At 39.2% G+C, this 23,289-nt stretch overlaps 1 long non-coding RNA gene across 6 annotated transcripts in view; it reads left to right on the top strand.

The window, feature by feature from the left end:
* The first annotated feature begins 5,567 nt into the window (after nt 1–5,567).
* LOC138743362 (uncharacterized) overlaps nt 5,568–23,289 on the top strand; it is a 39,304-nt gene continuing 21,582 nt past the window's right edge. For 3 of the 6 annotated variants that reach the window (XR_011344831.1, XR_011344828.1, XR_011344827.1), the window contains exons 1-5: nt 5,568–6,919; nt 11,901–11,998; nt 14,409–14,552; nt 16,314–16,390; nt 16,657–16,752. This is a non-coding gene — a long non-coding RNA (uncharacterized lncRNA). Of the gene's footprint in view, nt 6,920–11,900; nt 11,999–14,408; nt 14,553–16,313; nt 16,391–16,656; nt 16,753–19,103; nt 21,407–23,289 lie in introns of those variants that run through there. The other 3 variants (XR_011344832.1, XR_011344830.1, XR_011344829.1) reach the window with 3 other exon arrangements.

Below are 23,289 nucleotides of genomic sequence, written 5' to 3'. Positions count from 1 at the left end.
TCAACTGAAGCCAAAAGATCTTTGTGAGAGAGAGAGCACAAAATTTGAAGTTGTCTTCTTGTGTTGCTTGCATAGAGAGGAACCACTGGCTTGGTCTGGATCCTTCTTGCTGCCTTCGGAATGTTTATCCTTTTTGAAATCCCAACATTCTAAACTGTCCTCCAGACCATGACTCATGTTTTGGGCCTCCTTCCACTGCACAGTGGTGGTTTATCGTCCAAGTCCACAAATTTTTAGATCATTTTTCTGCACATGCTCTGTCCATCTCCCACTCTCTCAGCAGTCCACCTTCACCTTGGCTCTCTAAGGTAAACTGTCACTTTTTATTATAAAACCACACAACACATAGGTCAATACACAACACAGAACTCTGTAAGAGTTATAACATGTCAGTCTGAATACCATCACCTGACAGATTTCAGATGGAATTCTGCAATCATCAATTAACAAGCCCATATTTAACTTTAAAATGGAGGGAAGGTTATCAATAAAGTAATTGAAGATATTTAAGTCTCAGATGTAACATTTTATTGAGTTTCTTGGAAGTAGAGGTAGTTATCCTTGTCACTTCAGTATGGTTAACCAAGTAAAACCTTAACTCACTATGACAGTATTTTTGATTGGAAGTCATTTTTTTTTTAGCAGCAATTTCATTAACTTTTGTATTGAGAACTAGTGATATTAAGGTTTTTAATATATTTGCTTGGGCATGTTTTTTCTCCTATCTTAACCATTGGTAGTATGTAAGTCATCTGCTGGTTCCCTGGTACTACCTCTTCGTATGAAATTGAGTCCATTGAAATACTTTTAAAATTAAATATACAATCCATCAACACCCATGGTTTATCCTCGGAATTTGATTTGTTGCTCAATATTTATCCTCATTACTTTGAATGTGTTTTGCATAGTGTCCACTTGACTTGACTCCCTCAAAACACCTTAAAGGAGTTATTTGTGTCATTTCCCTATCTGGTGTTTTTATGGCTTCCCCTTATTAACTCTTTTACTTTTGGCATTGTGAAGTACCTTTATTCTTGTTTTATTGTGCATTCACAGAATGCAGACAATGTTTGAGCTGAACACACTGTTCTTGTGGCATTAGGAAATGTCATTCTTCAGTGTTCCCTAAACTGCAGAGATAGTTAAGCATATGTGTGTTCAGGAATCTGATATCATTTTTTTAAAAAGTTCAACAGATACCCTTTCCCAAATGACATTACTAAACCAATTATATTTTTATGATCGTTCAGTAGTTTTATGAATTAGCTATTCTAAATTCCAGATTTTATTTAAATATACCAATTTACCCAGCACAAGCTCTGTTCTCACTGCTGCCATCAGGAAAGAGGTATTGGTGTCACAAGGCTCGCACCACCAGGTTCAAGAATAGCTGCGATCCCTCCACCATCAGACTCCTCAATGACCAACTCAATCAGAGACTCATTTCAGGGCTTTTACTTGTGCACTTTATTGATTTTCTTTTGTTCTCTCTGAATTGCAGTCAGTTTTTTTACATTCATTATCCATTTACAGCACTTTTAATTGTTTACATGTTTACACTCTATTTTTTGCACTACCAATTAGTGGTAGTTCTGTCGTGCCCACAGGAGAAAGGAATCTCAGGGTTGTATGTGATGTCATGCATGTACTCTGGCAATAAATCTGAAATTAAATGCTCCAATAGTTGTGGGGCAAGTATCATTGGATCAACAGTCAAGAACAGGTTGCTGTAACATTATGTTACTATACCCTTATGATCATCAACATTTTAATTTTATAGTTCTTTTTGGTACTTTAATTGTGTTTATTTACTATTCTCTTGCCATACTCAAACATGTTGATCATTTGCTTAGTGTGTTCTCTTTTTACATTTTTTAATCCCTGTGCCTTTTTTCATCCATGATCTTCCATTGATTTATTCTTGTTTTTCAACAGAATACTTTTTCCTGAACTTGTAAACACCATTTTAAAAGGTTACTATCGATTTTTGAGATAATTGTTGTCAATATTGTTCTTTTTAATTTACTTGTTTTATTTCTTCACTCTTCAAATTAAACTTTTCCCTATCTATTAACCTGATCCTTTTCAATTCTTATAGTCACTTACTTAGATTTACTGCTCTTATCCATTTTGGTCCATTCCCCATGGATAGATTCAATAGAAAAAGGAAGACATGAGAATGGGATTGGGTGCTTGTGACCAGCATTTTCTGAAGCTCTGGATAGAAGAGCAGCAGCAAAGTGATAAATGGAAACAAGTGAAGAGCAAAGGGGTGAGTGAAACCTGAGACTTAACTGTTTAAAAACACAAATGCTGGTGGTGGAACTCGGCAGGTAATGCAGAATCCATGTGCTTTAACCGTGTGGGCATGAGGAACAAGTATGAAAAGGAATTGCACTAGAAAAACCAAAGGGATAGAGAGAATGAATGCTCCAGAGAGATTGCAGGTACATTCTGGCTGATACAGACCAGGTTAAATCTGCCTGCAAGCTCTTTTTCAATAGCTTTGTGGATTTTGGGTCTCCAATCATTCATCTATGCATTGAGGTTTCTGTCTCTACTGCCTTATTCAGGAAATAAATTCAGGCCCATTATTGATGGGGTTTTTTTTCTTAATCCTCCTCTTCTTCCACCACTTGATTTATTTCCAAGATTCCTAAATATTTTATTTTCTACTAAGTAAATTAGATCATTCCTGTCTAATGTCCAGGCCTCTCAAAATTGTACAATTTCTATTCAATTCTCTCCTTCGTTCAAAAGAAAATATAGTAATTTCATTTTAGCAATCTCTCATAATTATGAATCTCAAATCCTTGCATCATCTTCATGTTTCCTCTGCACCCTCTCTGTTGCTCTCACATCCTTCCTGTGGTGCACTTTCTGACCACAACTGAGCACAGCACTGCAGCTGTGGCCTACTTAATGATTTGCTCAGTTCTAACATGGCTTCCCTTAATTTGTATTATAAACCTTATTCACAACAGACAAGTATGTTATGTGCCTTATTAATCACCTTAAGCGAGTACCATAAGGGATCTGTGGAAATGCACTCCAAGTTTAGTGACTGTTGACACTGAAAAGAATCCCACCATCTATCATGAAGTTCCTTGCCTTCCCAGGCTGCAATACCTCACACTTTCTCCAAAGAACTCCATATTTGAACTGAAGGTAATTCTTCTTTCTTCTTCTTTGGCTTGGCTTCGCGGACAAAGATTTATGGAGGGGGTAAAAGTCCACGTCAGCTGCAGGCTCGATTGTGGCTGACAAGTCCGATGTGGGACAGGCAGACACGGTTGCAGGGGAAAATTGGTTGGTTGGGGTTGGGTGTTGGGTTTTTCCTCCTTTGTCTTTTGTCAGTGAGGTGGGCTCAAAGGAGGTTGCTGCCCACCGAACTGTGAGGCGCCAAGATGCACGGTTTGAGGCGATATCAGCCCACTGGCGGTGGTCAATGTGGCAGGCACCAAGAGATTTCTTTAAGCAGTCCTTGTACCTCTTCTTTGGTGCACCTCTGTCACGGTGGCCAGTGGAGAGCTCGCCATATAACACGATCTTGGGAAGGCGATGGTCCTCCATTCTGGAGACGTGACCCACCCAGCGCAGCTGGATCTTCAGCAGCGTGGACTCGATGCTGTCGGCCTCTGCCATCTCGAGTACTTCGATGTTAGGGATGAAGTCGCTCCAATGAATTTTGAGGATGGAGCGGAGACAACGCTGGTGGAAGCGTTCTAGGAGCCGTAGGTGATTATGGAATGCTTTGCTACCACAATTATTGACAAAATACCAAGAACATATTGTGAATTATAAAATGATTCCTTTTTGAGTTTTTCAACTAAGTTAGCTGAAAATGAAGACCACAGCACATCTACCAGGGTTATAAAACCTCCCCTAGCCCCTTTCACACTTGCACGTGATCCCAGGAATTAACAGCCAATCACGTACAATTTAAAGTGTCTATCTAGAGAAAGCGAAATCAGCTCCACGCTGGCGTCAGATGACATCATTTCACTCAGGCGATGGACGGCCTCTATCCCTAGTGCAATCCCAGCGTCTGCAGATGCTGTGGCATGGCGATCATGCACATGTGAAACGGGCATTTGCAGAGTGGGATTGAAATGACCCAAGTTTTTGTGAGTGCGGAAACATGAAGGAAGAAAAGATTAAAATCAAGGTATGTGGGAAAGTCGCAGCAGGAGAGAGAGAAGAAGAAATAAATAGCACTAGCGGACATTCATGGAGTGGATAAACCCCTCTATGAATGCTCTGTGTCTACAGCCCTTTCTCTGCCAGACAGCATTCTGGGAAGGCAGATCCGCCATCACTTTTTTTTCCGCACGGTATTTTTAAATTGGAAGCAAGAGTGCGACCAACTTTCCCACACTGGATAAATTGTACGTGATAGTGCTACCAACTTTCCCGTACTACATAAATGATCCACTAGAGCACGACAAACTTTCCCACCATGTTTGAAAGTTGTCCGCCAAAGCGCTCCAACCTTCCCCCCGCGGTATAAATTGTGCGCTAAAGGGCGACCAAGTTTCCCACCTCGTTTAAAAAGGGTCTGCTATTGCTATTTATTGCTAGCATTTTCCCACGGCACAACAACGGGCTCATATTGTGCTGTACCTAAAGCATAATTATGTTTTAATTAGGCCTGATTAATTTTGTTCAACTCTAAGATCATAATGCATTGATCAGGATTTAGGGCAGGTCCACCATCGCTGGAGACGTCATGAAGGGAGAACAGTCCTAACCCCAGGGAGGACTCCTTGCAAGTGGGAAAGCTTCGGTGTCCCAGTTCGGAGTGGTCAAATGTGAAAAGCCATCCCAGGACACTGAATGGCCAACTTGGTGGGATGCAAGTGTAAAGGGAGCTTATGCGATAAAATGATGACCTTCAAATCTTAAGCCAGGGACCAGTTTAGAAATATGAGCGCCGAGTCAATGACATGCCCGAGTGAGAAGTACTCTGGACCACTCATTATGGGACGTCTTTCTTTCGCGCAGCTCAATGTCCGACTGGTATTCAGTGTTTGGTTTTCTGTAGACTGCTTCTTGGAATTTCTTGTAGGGACCGCTGCCGAGGCAAAATCACAGAGGGACGCAGATGCAGAGACCCAACTTTCAGGGAGGACAGCACCATTTACACCCACCACATCACCCAAAGTCGCATCATTCAGCATCCTTCCAGGAATATCTCCATTGGACAATATTACCTCGATAAAGGTCCGGTTTCACCGTTGGTTCGCAGTCCTCTATTGCACGACACTTCAAAAGATGTTTTAGGATTTGTATCGAATTTCTACCTTTTGATCAGAAGGCGAATCCGCCACATGAAAGACTGTTCACAATCAAATCTTCATCGATTGAATGAAAATTAAGAATCCGGAATGATAGGAAAATAATTTCACGAAATACACTCACACATTTGGATGTTTCTTCCTGCTGCTCCAAAATCAACATGAGACTTGACTGGGATTTTAAATCTAAGATCTGAAAGCTGCGCTTTTCTCTTGATGTGGTTTAGGAACAAAAATAAAACGCGTCGGGTTGGTGCAGGCAAGCACAAGGCGGGGTGGGCAGCTGAATGCTTGCTTTGGACGTCAATCCGATATTCACATGGTTCTGGTTTTCAACAGGCTGTTTGCTGATGCCCCAAGATGATTACTCTCGGTGAAATAAAGGGAGCGGTGAATGAAGTTGGTGTTCCCAGTATCGGTCAGGCCCGCGAGGTCCACCCCCCAGCTCAATTCTACTGGGTAACCATCAGAGCTCGCTGGTCGAACGGAGCCAGATTTGGTCCATTTTGAATCTCGTTCCTTCGCTGGACTCCATCTTGTGGCTATTTTTTGGTTCGCCAGCAGGAATCGGCCGCGGAGCCGAGCCCCCTGACCCGACAGCCGAGACACGGGCGAGTCAGCCGTCACACCAGCGCAGCGGCAAATGAAATGAGCCGCAACTGGGACGCAGCTTCGAATAAGCGAGCCGAGAAACTTGGGGGGGGGGGATATCTTTAAAAAAACGTTTTCCACCATTGGAATTCTGTTCCCATCTAAATACGGTCGGATCTTCGTTTTGATCCAAAACTGACTTTCGATTTCAATGATCAAATTTATTTAAACGATATTATTTTACATCCCATGATGAGAAACTTGCAATTTCACAATGTCTTGCGATCTGATATAATCACTGCTTGAATTAGGTCATTCTCCAAAACTCCTGCGCAGTGCCAATCATTTAGAAACACGAGCCCTACTCTTTGTGCTCTGTCAGCGAATACTTCAGAAGATGTTGGTTACAATATGTATCACCGTGAAAAGATACTTTCGCACCTCGTGCCTGCCGGCGACAGTATCTGTTGGTTTGTTGGATGTGTTGGAATCCTTGCCCATTCGTTATCATCGTCAGCCTCGTGACGTCAGCCACAGTAGATACATTTATCTGCAATGGCTTTTATAGAATAATCAATAGCTAACGATGCAAGTTTAGGTGTTGGTCTTAGCTTTTGAAGAAGCCCGGCCTCATCAACAGGGCTGGAAAATGGGCCGAAACTGAAGGCTCCACACAGCTCTGATTTTCAAATGTCTGAACCATCATCTGGCGAAAGTATCAACCATTCGTGATGACTGTTTAAAACGCCTCCAACGCCGGGATGTTCTTGTTTGGTATTACAGTATTATCGTGGATAATTATTATAAAGCTTCACAGACAATATAAAGTCGAAATTACAGTATCATTTAACTTCCTCTTTCAACTTGATTTTTTTTAAATGTTGCAACATCTTGCTCATCATTGCAAGGTTTGTGTAGTTAGTTCATTTGTATTCTCTACTTTTTTTAAAAAATGCTATCATTCCATTCAGTCGAGCCCCCTTCCTGTGACAGCAGTCCTGGCCTTCTGTCCCAAAATCTCGCTACAAAGGGTAAGGTACAAAAAACTCAGTCGCTGCTTCGAAAACGAACACCGATCATAAACGGGGACAGGATGCCTTGAGATTCTTTGCAAGCGGGGGATAGGCGTGGGCATTGCAAAATAATGTACGCTCTGCGAGAGCCAAAGCTGAGAGGGAACGAGTTCGTTTCCGTTCCTTTCGACCTCAGTCTTTCGCAGCACTGAATGTGTGACGGTTGAGAGAAAACGGGACAAACTTTGACAATTACTTTGGGTTGGAAATACTAGTTCAACGTGGGGACAGTTATCAGAAGAATTTGATCGTGAATTGTCCAGACGTAATTGCCTTGATATTGTAAAATGTGATTTTCCTGTCATTAAGTACATTTGTAATTATAATTTCAAAACCGACATGCCTGCCCCAACAGAGTGGGAACCAAATAAAGGGAGTGCTGGGAGTAGGGTGAGGGACAAAGATTAATGAGATATCGGCAATTCATTGAACAAAAAAAAGATTCCTTTGCAACCACAAAGAATGTCATCAGAATTTATTGTCATGAACAAGTCGTGAGAGTTGGTGTTTTACGTAGCGTCATCCTTGTATAATCATTTTATACCATCTTACTATATCACTGTAAGGAGAAAAATAAATAATAATAACAGGAGTAAGAAGAAGTAAGACTTTGCGTTCATTAAATTATTAATTATTCAGAAATCTGATGGCGACTGGGAAGAAGCTGTCCTTGTGGTGCTAAGTGCTCTCTTTAGGCTCCTATACCTTTCTCCCATGGTAGCAAATTGAAGAGGGTGTGGCCTGGGTGGTGGGGCTCTTTGAGGATAGAGGCTGCTTTTTTTAAGACACCTCCTGGAGTAAATGTCCCAGATGGAGTGAAGTCTGGTGCCTTTGTTGCAGTTTATTATTTTCTTGAGAGTTGGTGCTTCCATACCAGGCTGTGATGCAACCAGTCAGAATGCCCTGTAGAAGTTTACGAGATTCTCTGGTGACATGCCGAATCTCCTCAGATGCCTAACAAAGTATCGCCACTGGCGAGCCTTCTTTGTGATTGCATCAACGTGATGGCTCCAGGACAGATCCTCGGAGATTTTGATCCGAGAAATTTGAAGCTCTTGACTCTCTCAACTACTGAGCCCTCGAATTAGGTCGAATGAGCTGTGTTGTGTTCCCCTGACTTCTTCCTGAAGTCCACAATCATCGCTTGGTTTGGCTAATGTTGAGCGCAAGGTTGTTGTCGTTACATTATTCAACGAGCTGATCTATCTCCTCATTGCCATTTGTGATTCTGCCAACAACTGTGGTGTTGTCGGCAAATTTGCAGATGGCATTGGAATTGTGCCTGGCTACACAGTCATGAGTGTTAACAAGTATAGCAGTGGGTTGATCACACATCCTTGGGGTGCACCTGTGTTGATAATCAGTGAGGAGGAGATGTTGTTTCCAATTCATACTGACTGCAGTCTTTCAATGAGAAAGTCAAAGATCCAGTTGCAGAGGGGGGAATAGAGGCCTATAGTTTGTAGTTTCTCAACCAGCACTGAGGGAATAATGGTATTGAAGGCCAATCTATAGTCGATGAAGAGCAATCCTATGCATGAATTGTTGTTTTCGTGACAATAAATTCTGATTCTGAGCAAAGAAACATACAGCAAGGGATATATAGAATCATACATAAATCTCTCTCTCACTCACTCACACACACACACACAATTATTTATATATTCTTGTACTGTATTATATTTGTGTGTACCAAATTTAATGTGGCACCGCCCCACTTGGTTTCTCCCCTTTTTTCAGTAATTCCATTAATGTCTTTGCCCTTGTTCTGAATAACATCATCAGTTTTATTTCCAATTTTTGTCCTCCCTTGACTTCATATGGTCTGCCTCAACTATTCTCCAATCTTTGTTTCTGGGAAGAAGTTATTAAATATTCAAATCTACCCACAGATGTTCAGAGCTAGCTTTCCACCTGACTTCCAATTGTCCCCATTTTTGTCTGTGGCATGTCTGGTTTAGTAATCCACCACCAATATCAATATTTCTCTTAATTAAGGATTATTCTGCTCAAATATAACTAACAGAACTCTTGACTGTGTACATCATATGCCATGCATTTTTGGGCCCATCTTTCTCCTTTGTATCAGAAACATAGGGCCAGCATGGGTCACGTGGTGGTTTGAACAATGCTGTTGTAGAGCCAGCGTTGTGGGTTCGAATCCGGTGCTATCTGTAAGGAATCTACTTCTTCCCATGTTTGCATGGTTTCCTCTGGTCCTTCACTTTCCTCCCACCCTTCAAAACATATGAAGGTTTTAGGTTAATTAGGGCATTTATGGGGTCATGGGCCAGAGGGCTGTATGACTAAATTTTTTAAAAATTAATGATAAGTTTCCACTTATCTGTCCAATCATATTTTGTTGTTTCCAACACTTCTGTCAACCAAACTTATCTTCCCTTTTGTGTGTGTTCTAAAGAATATAATATAATTGAATATAAAAAATATCTATATGCTCAAAATTTGCAATAAAAACAGAAAATGCTGGAAATCTGGAGCCACACAAAGGGCTGGAAGGCAATCAAAAAGTTGATGTTTTGGTCTTAAACCATTGGGAATAGCAAGAAACAGGTTGATGCCCAAATAAAATGGGAGAAGGAGAGGAAGAGTACCAGCTGGCAGGTGATAGGTCAATACAAGTAGGTGGGGAGAGTAAAGAAAAAAGCTGAGGTGATGGGGAAGGGGCAGAGGGCTGACAAATACACGTTGATGAGGGAAAAGGGAAGGGGTGGAGACTGGACAGATGAAGGTGGAGGTAAGGGAAGAAAAGATAAGATAAAAGAGGAATGGGGCCAGAGAGATGAAGGAAAGCAGGGGGAGGAGAATATGAATATGGGGGAAGAGGTTACTGAAATTTGGAGGTCCACAATGATGCTGTCTGGCTAAAGACTGCCAAGATGGAATACAATATGTTATTCTTCCAATTTGCAGGTGGCCTTAAAGTGGCAATACATGAGACCATAAACAGACATGTCAGTGTGGCAATGGGGTGTGAACACAGGACACTGCAGTGTTCAGAGTGAAGATGCTCAACAAAGCAAGCTCCCAGCCTGTGTCTCATCTCCCTGATGTAGAGGAGAGCACGTCAGGAGCACTGAATGCAGTAAATAACCCCTACAGATTCACAGGTTAAGGGTGCCTCAGTTGTAATGACTACTTTGAGCCGCAAATGGTGTTGAGGGACTAGTGTACGTGTGTAGCATTTTCTTTTGCAGTCACAGAGATTAAGTGCCAGTAGGGGTGTGGGGAAAGGCGATTAATTGAAAAAGATAAGAGGACTGACTGAGCCCCACAGAAAGTGAAGAGGGAAGGGGAAGGAAAGGTGAGTCTGGAGGTGGGATCCGGTTGTTGGTGACAGAAATTGAGAGAATAATATATTTGATGAAGAAGCTGGTGGGATGGTGGTGAGGACAAGCAAACCTTCTCCCTGTTGTTTCAAGGGGTGGATGGGCCAAGGCCAGATGTGTGGGTCAAGGAAGTGATGTGGTTAAGGGTTGATGGCAGGATAGGGTAGCCATATTTACTGGAGGAAGAGGATTGGGTGCATCCATGGAAAAAGAAACAGAGACTACTTTTCAGTGTATCAGAATCCCTGGCATTCTCATCAATCCTGTATGAATCCCTGTCCTCCCTGTGTGAGCACAGGAGATCCAATCTATGATCTTTTACCCAGCTTCTTTCCATTATTCAAGTGAAGCAACAATTTACTTGTTCAATTCACTAACTTTATCTGCTTACCTCCATGTTAAGGAGGCAATGATAAACTGGGTGACTGTTTTTGAAACATCTCCATTTAATCTACATGTGTGATCTTGAGCTTTTAGTCATTATTTATTCTCCACTCCACTGTGCTCTCTCACACTATCTTCAGTCTTCTACATTGCTCCAATGAAGCACAATATAAATTCAAGGAACAGAATTTCATTTTTTTCAATAAATTGTGTTTGTTGCATCTCTTTGGACTTGGTTAGTTCAAAGATTTTAGGTCCTTAAGCACAACTCACTTTTTTAATGGGCAGCAGTAGGTGATAATTTCACTTCTGTCATTTACAGTTTGTGCCCCTATTATTTCTTACCCATTCAACGCCCTCTTTGATTCAAAATGTTTTTCTTTTTTCAAAAATATGAAATCTTTCATCATTTAAAATTACCAGTTTTATTGCCTGTAATTGTCCCTTTTGGACTTTATTACATTCCTGACTTTTCCTGCCTCTGCACTTGTTTAAAATCTGTTTCTTCTCAACCTTTTTTCCAGTTTTGAGGATTACTTCACTTTTTCACTGAGGTTTTGTAACCTGCTGAATCTTTCTAACATTTGTTTTTTTATTTCAGTATTTTTAATTTTCATCATTCTAAACTCAAGATAGCACCAACATTTCTAAATTGTCACCAAGAGCTTTGTTGAGGGAACATTTTCAATGATTTGTACCAGAGGTGAAGAGCTTCCGCCTCCTGCATAGGTGCTGGCTGCTGTTAACTTATTGCCCAGATCATTTAAATCTCTCCTTTTTGAATATTCATCAGTCCTTTAAAATTAACTTGTTGTCATTTCCATAACCATAAATGGGGAGAATTGCATGGTCTAATATCCCTGTCTTGGTATTTTAATGATCTCTGCTTCATAGCTCCTGATGACCCATATGTGGAACAATTTTTTTTATCATTTATCCAAAGTAAGATTGCAAAGATTTGCTCACCTTATAAATGCTTATTTCTGCTGATATTCTCTCTATTCAGATCTTTGCTGATGTTTCTTCTGGTGTTGTAGGAAATGGAAATCTCTCATCCCACCTGACCAACTCATATCCAGTCTCCTTCTCTTTCAAATTCCTGAATTTCCAATGCTCTCTCTGATCTTAAAAATTTGATTTTATCTCCAGTCCCACTTTCCACAATAATCATTCCAGCATTTCAGTTCGCTCCTATTTTTCTCATGAAGGTACTCTGTGCTGCTATATTGTAGAGGGATTCAAGTGAAGTCAACTTGCCAGATGTTCTTCAGAGCTGGAGAAAGGACATCTAGTCATGATTGTAACTGTAAGTATAATCACCATTCTCCCTGGCTGCTGGAGGCTGAACCTTGTGAAGCAATTTCTAATTTCATGAAAATCTCCGTCTAAATTGCTGAGCCAGTGGATTGATAATTATAACATCATCTAAAAGCAAGATAGATGTTACACATGCTATGATATTGGTGAGACTGTCTTTGATATTGGTGAGACTGTCTTTGATGGAACCTCCTGAAAAGACTTTGATCAAATCTGAGTAAACAAGAAGCGTGAAAATGGAATAAATTTGCTTTGTGTCCTTTATGTTATGTGTCCGATGCAAAGGATCAAGACATTGGATGAGTGCACAAAATTCATTGATAAAAATGCTTTCCAAGTTCCTGGTGCCACAAGCAAAAGCACGATTTAATTATTACACATAGAGCAAACTTGGTTTCTCAATTTTCAGTTCTGATTCAGGGTCCCACACCTGAAACATTGACTCTGTTTATAATTCATTTAACTTAACCGAGATCATTCCAAAATTGTATGAATAATACTGACAAAATACAAGATGTAATCCTTTTTATAACTCAATAACTGAGTCCAGGTTATTATTTACCATAGACTATCTCTCTAATTCTTCTGACATTTTAAAAAAAACAGTTTTGTCCCATTTTTACAGTAAAATCTCCATTATCCAGAGTTCAAGAAACTGGGCAGCAAAAAACTGAATTGTATTACCATTTTGCTGCATCAATCTCTATAACACCAAAATGGAAGATACCTTGTATGATTGTTTCCAAAGCATTAAAAATTCTAATACTATTGAATTTAAAAAATGAATTATACTATTTACTGAAAATTAAATTTCCATTCAAACTTGCACTCAGTGGTAGAAACAACATAATTTCAAACTTTCAATCAGTTTGTGCTTATTCCCAGACAGGTTCCCTGCTGAATTTGCATTCACAATCCAACTGAATCTGCAGCACAGCAAATATTATCATCAATATAAAAGATTTTGCAGCAATATTCTGAAAAGGAGTAGGGAAGTTATTCTAATTGTCCTGAGAAATGCCTATCTCTCGATCAAGTTCATTAAGGTGAATGATCTAATCACTACAATGTCATTAGGAATTCACGGGAGATTGCAGATGCTAGAATCTGGAGCAAAAAATAAATCTGCTGGAGGAATTCAGCAAGTTGAGCGGAATCAGTGTGGGGGAAAAAGAATGGTCAATACTTTTGGTCAGAGTCTTTCATCAAGACTTGAAGGGTTCTGGCCTGAAATGTTGGCCATTCTTTTTCACCCACTGATGCTGCTTGACACACTAATTTCCTCTAGTGCAGTGGTTCTCAAACTTTTTCTTTCCACTCACAGACCACCTTAAGTAATGCCTGTGCTGTAGGTGCTCTGTGTTTAGTCAGGGATTATTTAAGGAGGTCTGTGAGTGAGGGGGAAAAAGGTTGAGAACCACTGCTCTGGATCCAATTGTGACTAAAATTTTTTGCTTGAGAAAAATTGTTATTGGCACACTTCCTTTGGAGATATGAAACCATTCACATAACAAAATAGTGGTTTTAAATTTTTCCTTTCCACCCACATACCACCTTAAGCAATCCCTTACTAATCACAGAGCACCTATGGCATAGGGATTATTTAAAGTGGTATGCAAGTGGAATGAAAAAGTTTGAAAACCACTGCTCTCGCAGATTGACTTTTGCAATTAGAGATAGTTTGGCCACATGCAAATTGGATGTTACATTTTCCTTATTTCCAGTGTCGTTTGAAAGGCCACAGATAAGTGCAAATCTGACTTGCATTCAAAAGACTAAACCTCATCAAGAAGTTCACAGATTAGACAATGATTATAAACTATATTAATGTGAATCCAAGCATTTACTGGTATTCTTAACCTAAAGAATGAAAACTTCAAAGGATCGCCATTTTTTCAAATCAGAGAATTTTTTAAATAAAAAAAAGTCATTTTGTAATTTCTGTGATGCAAGCAGATTTTGTTGTAGACTAATTAGAGAAAAATAAACTTGCTTTATTTTATACTAAATTGAAATAATTAAAGTTGAAGGTTCACTTTCCTTCCCAACTTCAAATAAAAAGGCAGCAAGACCAACAAGCCAGATAATTTTGTTCAGAAATTTCCTACAATGTGATAATGAAATTATTAGTGAGACTTTTCTATTAATATATTGATCAATTATGTATGGTTTTGCATGTCCCATAAGTAATCATTATGTTGTGAAAGATGCATGACAGTTTCAACTTAAATCTTTTGTACAATGAACTATGTAGGGAACCTGTCTTCCTTTTTCAGATGAGACCTTAATCAATTTTGTCAATCTTTTTGATATTGGTACCTTTCTGTTCCAACATATTGTCTCGATTAAAAAACTAGTAGTCCATGATATAACAATATCATAATTGCCATCTATTTCAGCAGATAAAATAAAAAGAAAATCACACACATTTAAAATCCTTGAAAATCACAAGCTTCATCGTCTGAGGCAAAGAACTCAACAGCACATCCGGAGTCTCGCTGTTTACACGTCATCATACAGGTCCCAGTCCCAGTTTGAATCTGGTGAGTCAGCTTCCACTTCATCGTCAGTATCCAACAATAAAACATCCTTCGTACTATCCATTGCACTAGAGATACCGCACTTTTTGAAAGAGTTTATTAGTCATTACTTTCACTTTATTCCCATGCTTTGATCACAAAATTACACAGCAACAGACTGAACCTTGAATCACTTTGCAATGGTCCTTCACCCACCTACCGGCCATACCCACCAGCCACCAGCTCAGTAAACACACATATGGTACTGGTATGTTTTGGGATCATTTATACCACTGATATGAGCTAAAGCCATGAAATTCAGATTGAAATCTTATCTGAAGGTCGCTTTATCCACTGAAATATACAGTATGCATTTTGGAGCAGAGAGGAGAATATGGTGGATGTCTTGCCTAATCTCTATTATGTCACAGTCTTAGGATAATTAACATAATTTGGTTTAAACAAAAGAGAAGAGTATGTTTTGCTCAAAATATACCTTTTATGAAATATATGATTTGAATCATGTAAAATGAACATTAAAGATAAATATTTGTTATTTTGTTTACCAATTTAATAATGAAGATACTGGAGTCATCTTTTAAAATATTCAAGGATAGAGAAATGAGTCATTTGTCATGACTCAAAATGAAATTAGCATTTTACAATGTTGAGGATTTTTAAAAATTAAAAACATACAGCACTGTAAAAGGCCAATTCGGCCTTACCAGTCCGTGCTACCCAATTTACACCCCATTAAACTACACCCTGGTACATTTTTGAAGGGTGGGAGGAAAGCGGAGCCCCCGGAGAAAATCCACGCAGACATGGGGAGAACATAGAAACTCCTGACAGACAGCTTGGGATTCGAACCCAGGTCCAGTCCCGGTCGCCGACGCTGTAAAGGCGTTCCGCTAACCGCTACACCAATCGTGCCACCCATGAAATATAATGGGTTTTTATTAAACAAAAGCAAATTTCTCTCCCATGGCATTAAGTTCCATGTGTAATAGGTTTTCAAGTTGGCTGCAATTTAAACTATATCCTGAAAACAATATTGTTCCTTGGAACTGTGAAAAATTGAAAACATTTTAATTGAAGAGATTCACTTATATTTGAAAAAAATAGGAACTTTCTCAGTACAAGTCCTACTCTGCTGGTTTAGTGTCAAAATGAGGTGAGCCCTTGGGTGCCTTTGGGTTGTGGATAGCATTCAAGAATTCAAGCATGCAATAGTTATCAATGAGACCCAGGATCATTCTAAAATTATCCTAATGAGTCAAAAATGTGGCATAATAAACTAGAGATTAGCCAGGACATCCACTGCAACCTCCTGTCTACTGCAAAATGTAATAATTATGATATTGTTACAGCAACAGGTATATGTGTAGAAATTCCTGTGTATATGTGGAGGAATGATCAGAGGAGTCCCGCATCTGCAGCCTTTGTTGCCCTGAGTTATGTGCATTCTTGCAAAACCTAACTGCCACTGGACTCCACGGGGCACTCGGAGAAGTGGCACATATGATAATACATCTGAAAAGGAAAATCAACCAAAATGCTTAAGCTCAATTTTTTCTCAAGTATCCCCAGACATGAATTATGCAGGGAATATTTTCACCAGTAGATGGCACCATGCACATTTAGGAGATGGGAAGCTTATATGAAATGTTGGCTGTTGCCATTGAAATTTTATAGTTTTTGTTCTAATTCACAGAAAATGTATTTGTTGTTGTTCCCTGCCTGGAAAAAGCGCCACCATAAATCTTATTTACTGCCATTCCCTAGGTTCTCCAAGAAGGTGATGGTGTTCATTCTTGAGCTGCTGCAGTCTTTATGATGACCCCCTACTACACTTGTGTCAGGTAGGGAATTGATTGATCTTTGACTCGACATCAACAACAAAGAGATAATAAATTACATCCAAGCCAAAAGCTGGAACACACTTGTGGATGGGAGAATGATGAGGACACTCTGCTCTTTGTGTACAAAATCACAGAATTGGCCAGTATGATTAAAGTACCCTGTGATTACTCATTGTCATTTATTTAAGTGCATTCTTCAGGGAATATATCCTGTGGACATCAAATGCTATTCAATATGTTTACAGAATCCCTTCTTTCTGGTTTAGTTATAGCTCTAAATATTTTGAGTCACAACTTAATAAAGATGGTGTCAGCACAGCACTGGATCCAGATACAGTGGTGAAACATGGCACATACTCAAGGTAACATTATCTTCTCATTCTAAGTAGATTCTTTTTCTATTTGATACAATGATAGTTTATGTACTTTCCAGTAACAGAATCAAAAACAATGAATACATTTCAAAAATATAAATCTATTGTCCATAAAATATAAAATGTTTTTCTTTTCTGTTAAGTCACACAATGTGTGCTGTAAACTATGAATCAAGGTCGCTGGGTGTAAAAACAAAACTGTGTATCATTTCGTATGAATGATTTTAACAAAGGTTGAACAAGCTCTCATACTCAAATTGACTAGACTACATGAAGACAAGAATATCTTTATCTGGAGTAAGTAAGATAATGGAACCTCATTTTTGTGATTACCTGGGAACAGGCATTTCTTCAGAAGATCATTCCTTGGTTCCTACAAGTGACTTTAATTTATTTTGTACAGAGAAAGGAGACAAACGAGGCATGAGCATTTGTTGGCTCTAAAACGTAGTGTATCTCAACAAAGCACAGGAACTGTAAATGTCCCCACCAACATGTGGATCTTACTCTAAGTCACGCAGAAACGAAGTCCCAAAGAGCTGCAGTTCATTTCAAATGAGAGTAGTTGGTTTGTGTCTTGCTGGTGGAGCTAATCATTGTGTGGTTGTTGGCACTTGCATTTGTTTTCTGTAAATAATTGTCCCAAGCTTGTGTCTCCCTTCCATGCCATCAGGTCCAATCCTTTGAAATCCACTAGGTGGCTGTCTTTTTCAAGCTAGCCCTTTTTTATTTTCTGCCTAGAATATAACATATGAATGAGAATTTCTACAAATGCTGATACATGTTGAGATCTGGTTTTAGTGAAATAGTTATTCCACAATAGGACCACAATAATAAACTCCTCCAATTTATTCAAATTACTTGTGCTACAGTAATGGCTCCTGCAATCACCAATCTAAGGGATTCAAGGTTTTTGTCAATTTATAAAGAAAGAATGATTAAGTAATGTAGTTTTCAAGATCAAGCAAACCTTCTGCTACAAACATGTCCATCTGAATATTTGCTTTATTTATTTTTATTCCTGCTTTCCCAAAAAGGAGCCTTTTTAATGGCCCTTGCATCACGTTCAATGAGACTGCTCTCTCTTCACTTCCATATAACCATATAACATTTACAGCGTGGAAACAGGCCATATCGGCCCTTCGAGTCTGTGCCAGTTCACTTGAACAACTCCACTTGTTCTCCTCTCCCACTCTCTGCTCATAACCCTCCAACCCCCTCATATCCATGAAGACATCCAACCTTCTCTTAAAATGACAGAAAGGACCCTGCTGCAACTATCTCCTCTGGAAGATCATTCCATTCTCCCACCACTCTCTGAGTGAAGAAGCATCCTCTAACATTTCTCCTAAAGTTTTGCCCCCTTACCCTTAACTTATGCCCTCTTGTTCCAACTTCCCCTGCCCTCAGGGAAAAGAGTCTACTCATGTCTAGTCTATCGATTCCCTTCATAATTTTAAATACCTCTATCAAATCCCCTCTCGACTGTCTACGTTCCAATGAATAAAGTCCCAGTCTCCTTAATCTTTCTCTGTACTCCAGATGTTGTAAGCCAGGCAGCATCTTTATAATATGAACTAAATTGGATAATAAATGTGAATATCAACTTGACTAACACAATATTGTATCAGCTATGTAAATATTCAAATAAGGTGGAATGAATTATTTTCTTGTACCACAGAGGAGAGAGAGAAACTACATGGTTGTATTTCTAAAGCAGCAAAACCCAAAATTATCCAGCTTAAGTCAGAATCGATCTCATCAGTCTCTTCAGTTTTACAAGCATTTTCCTCAGAAAGCATGCAAACAGCTGTCGGTATAGGAAGCACAGTACAGAAAAGGCTTGAATGTTAGCACTTGGTAGATGGTACTTTTCATTCAAGATTTTCTTTCACATAGGTTTGATTAATTGTCCATAAATGGGTGCATTTTGCAAGCGCTGCTTCTGGGAACTAGCAACGATCGATTTTTTGTGGACTGGGATGGAAGCAATTGAAAATGTTCAAATAGCCTTTTATAAAATTGATAGTTTTTTGAGCAGATAGAAATCTAAAATACATTTTGATTAAGAATTTTTAAACTTTATTTATTCATTCAAAAAACAAAAAAAAAAGAATCCATTGTCTAAAAGTGTTTCAAATTGACTCAGAATCTCAAATTTAAATATAAGCCTCAAAACTTTAGAGAACATTGTTTGAAATTTCATAGATGTAAGTTACCAATGAATAGAAGGAGTGGGAGAATCATTTATAAAAAGAGATCCAATTCTAATATGTCTGCAAACAGCTGTCTCTGAGAACTGTGGCTCAATCAGCTAGGTTTTTAAAAATTTTTTACAGATTTCATATTATAACTGTGGTAATATCATCCAGTAAAAACCAATTCACATGATACCATGAAGAACACAGGTCAATGTGAGAAAAGTGCTTTATATGGAGGTGCCAATGCTCGGGCAAGAAAAAACTCCAGAGGGTTGTTAACTCAGCCTGCGACATCATGAACACCAGACTTCACTCTGTCAAGAACATCTACATGAGGTGGTGTCTTAAGAAAGCAGCCTCTATCCTTAAGGAGCCCCACCACCCAGGCCATGCCCTTTTCACTCTACTACGATTGGGGAAAAAGGTACAGGAGCCTAAAGACAAGCACTCATTGGCACAAGGACAGCTTCGTCTCACTGCCATCAGATTCCTGAATAATCAATGAACCAAAACACTGCCTTACTTTGACTTTTCGTGCGCTATGTTTAGTTATTGTTGTAAGGAGGTTTATATGAATGTTTTCACTGATGCTGCCCCAAAACAACAAAATTCATGGTAATAAATTCTGATATTTATGTATTTTTTTGGGGGGAGGGAAGCACGCAAGGCCGGCATTTATTGCCCATCCTGAATTGGCCTTGCGAAGGTAATGGTGAATCTCTGCAATCCTTACAAGGATGGTACTCCTGCAGTGCACGGGGAGGAATTCCAGCAAAGATGAAGGAATATATACAGATGTCAGGACTTGGAGGGGAACATGCACTATCTTTTGTCTTTCTTGAGGTTGAGGATTTAGAACTGTTATCAGAGAAGGCTTGAAGAGTAACAGAAGATGTGCATTTTGTGGAAGGTATAGACCACAGCAATGTTGCACTGCTGATTGAGCGGGAAAACATTTAGTATGGTCACTAAGGTGCCAATCATGGAGATGTGAAACTTTTCAGTGTTCTTGGAGCTTGTGGAATCACCATTTTGATGCAATGGATAAAATTACTTAAAGTTACATAAAAACATGAGGAGGTGGACATCTGGCCTGTGGAGCCTGTCCTGCCATTCAATGGGTTCATGGCAAATGTAACCATGGACTCAGCTCCATCTACCTGCACTTTCCACATAACCCTTAATTCTCCTACTATCCAACTGTGTCTTAAATATATTTAATGAGGCGGTATCACTACTTCCTTGAGCAGAGAGTTCTATAGATTCACCATTCTCTGGGAATTGCAATTCCTTCTCATTTCCATGCCAAACCTACTCCCCTGAATTCCCCTAATTCTAGTCTCACTTACAAATGAAGCAACTTTCAGTCTCTTTCTAAACTATTCCTTTGTTTGTGTTTCCTTAAGATCCCCTCTCATTTCTCTGAATTCCTCTAAGTACAACCACAGACTACTCGCTCTCTCCTCAGAGGCTAACCCCTTCATCTCTGGGATCAACCTGGTGAACCTCTTCTGCACAGCCTCCAAAGCCAATCTATCTTTTTTTCCAGTGGAGACAAGAACTCAGCATACAATGCTCCAGGTGCAGCCTCATTAGTACTGTGTACAATTATAGCAGAACCTCTCTGCTCTTAAATTCAATCATGGAGTGAAAGACAAACGATTGCATATGCTGTGATTGTAGTAAAACACAAAAATTTTGGAGGAACTCAGCAAGACTCACTGTAACCATAGGAGGTAAAGATATATTCGGGTAACTGATGTTTCGGGCCTGAGCCCTTCTTCAAGGTATGACTAAAAAGCAGGCAGGTGCCTGAATTAAAAGCCTGGGGAGGAGAGAAGAAAGGGTAGGGGGAGGAGTACAGACCAAGAGACAAAAGGTGTTAATTGGATATGGGTGGAACTCGGAAGAGAGGAAATTAAAGAAAAGACTGGGGAAGGAGTGGGGTTGTTTTTGGCTCTGTAGAAGCAGAGCTGGGAAAAATTTAAACCATCTACCAATGAATGCCAACATTCTATTTGCTTTCTTGATTACTTGTTACACTCACAAAACAAGCTTTTGTGATTCATTAACAAGTCCCAAGTCTCTGCTCAACAGCATGCTGGAATTTTCCACTATTTAAATAATAATCTGATCTTTTAATTTTCCTTTGCACCAACATTGTACTCCATCTGCTACCTTGCTCAATTAGCTTTATCTGTAGCTTTGCAGACTTTTCGCACGCTGCGTTCAATTTGCTTTTCCACTCAATCTACTGTAATCAGCATACTTAGATAGGTTACATTCTTCCAAATCATATGATGGTCTAAGTTGCATTCATAACTCTCTGCATCTGACCTCCATTGTGATTGATCTGTATATGTATATTTGATGCTAGTCCTAACTGCCATGTGTACAAAATAGTTTTAATCTTTCACATTCTGGATCTTGACAGCCATGAAATAATGTCCAAATCTGTTCATTAAAATGTTTTTCAATTAATCTAGACTAAATTATATTTGTTCTTCATCTTATTATTAATGAAAATTTAAAATGAAATGTTCAATGCTTATATCAACAAGTTTTCTTGTTTGAAAAAGCTCGTTATATTTGTTTAAAGTTATACACGAATGGTGCAGTTCTTTAAATATAGTAGTTGCAATACCCTCACTTCTATCAGTAAGCCTGTTACACTTGCAGGATGTCATTCTAAATCTGTCCACAGCTGTTAACATGTTACATTTCTGATGGTTATGTTTTTCAAGTTTATTTTAGATTAGGCAACACTTCATTTGCCTTTTTTTGACTTTCTTCTCTAACTTGTTTGTTACAATGAAATAATTGCTGCCAAAATTTTGATTCTACTTTCACCTAATACCGTAACCATCAAAGCAATCGAGAATGCTGTGCATGTATGTACAAAGCACTCATTTCATGCATTATAATATAAAAATGTTTAAGGTGAGTGAGCAAAGATTAGGGGAGATGTCAGGGGTAAATTCTTTCACTCAGTGAGGTGGTGGTAGGTGCATTGCCAGGGCTGGTGGTGGAGGTTGGTACAATGGGGACTTTCAAAAGAGTCTTAGTTCAAGATTAATATCATCCGATTATATAAGTAAAACCAGATGAAATAGCATTCTTCAGTCCTCGGTGCAAAACCACAGACACATGATACATATGCATTACATATAAACATGTAAATAAATATTTTAATATGAATAGTAGAGACTCACAGGGTTTGAATAAGCAGTCTCACTGCCCATATTTCTCAGCCTGGTAGTTCTGATACTCCTGTATCTTTTTCCCAATGGGAGTAGCTGAAAGATGCTCTGTTTGGGGTAGTAGGGGTCCTCATTGATTTTGTGATCCCTCTTCAAGCTACGATCCCAGTAGATCACATCAGTGGTGGGAAAAGAGACCGCAGTGATCCTCTCTGCCACTCTTATCATCCTTTGAATTGACCTCTGATCCAATGCTGTACACACTCTCAATGGAGCTCCTGGAGAAAGCTGACAGAATGGGTGTCCGGATGCCAGATGGAGAAAAGAAAAAATAGATGATTATGAGTTATGTTTTCCTCATTTTCAAGGCAAGAATTATTCTGCCTAAGCATTGAGCTATATCATAGAAGTAGCCACAAATAAATCTACATAGAAAAGGCAATGGTAAAACCAAAATATATGGTAATGGTGAATTTCTGGCATGGTAAATACACCATATCCTTTTGTGTCAGGTCTAGAAATGTCTTTGATTTCCCTAATTCACAAACTACTGCAGTTCTAATTTTATCAGAACTATTTGAATATAAATTATTGACATTATTGAAATGGAATGTTTAACTATCTATAATGCAAAATGAAAGTTTGATGCATCAAAGACCATCTTAATATAAATTCAAATTGTGTGGCAATTAAGATCTTGCATAATGACATTGACAATTATAGAGTCAGATCAAATTGTTTTAAATTTTGAATTTTAATGTTAAATTTAGACATACAACACAGTAACAGGCCATTTTGACCTATGAGTCCGTGCCACACAATTAACCTACACCCCTGGTATGTTTCGAACGGTAGGAGGAAACCAGAGCCCCAAGAGTAAACACATGCAGACACAGGGAGAACGTACAAACTCCTTGCAGGCAGTGCAGGATTTGAATCCAGGTCCCAATCAATGGCGCTGTAAAGGCGTTGCGCTAACCACTACACCAATTGTTTTGGGATCGGACTATATATTGGTGAGCTTGGGTAGCCACAGCTGTGGTGATTATAGTCAAATACACCTTAGACATATATTTCCATTCTGTTTATTTGCAATTTTTGGTGGATTCCATGTGATAATTCTG

The sequence above is a fragment of the Narcine bancroftii genome, chromosome 9 (genome assembly GCF_036971445.1).
Source record: "Narcine bancroftii isolate sNarBan1 chromosome 9, sNarBan1.hap1, whole genome shotgun sequence".
Classification (NCBI taxonomy): domain Eukaryota; kingdom Metazoa; phylum Chordata; class Chondrichthyes; order Torpediniformes; family Narcinidae; genus Narcine; species Narcine bancroftii.
Note: the sequence above shows the minus strand (reverse complement) of the source record. Positions and strands in the feature narration are given on the sequence as shown.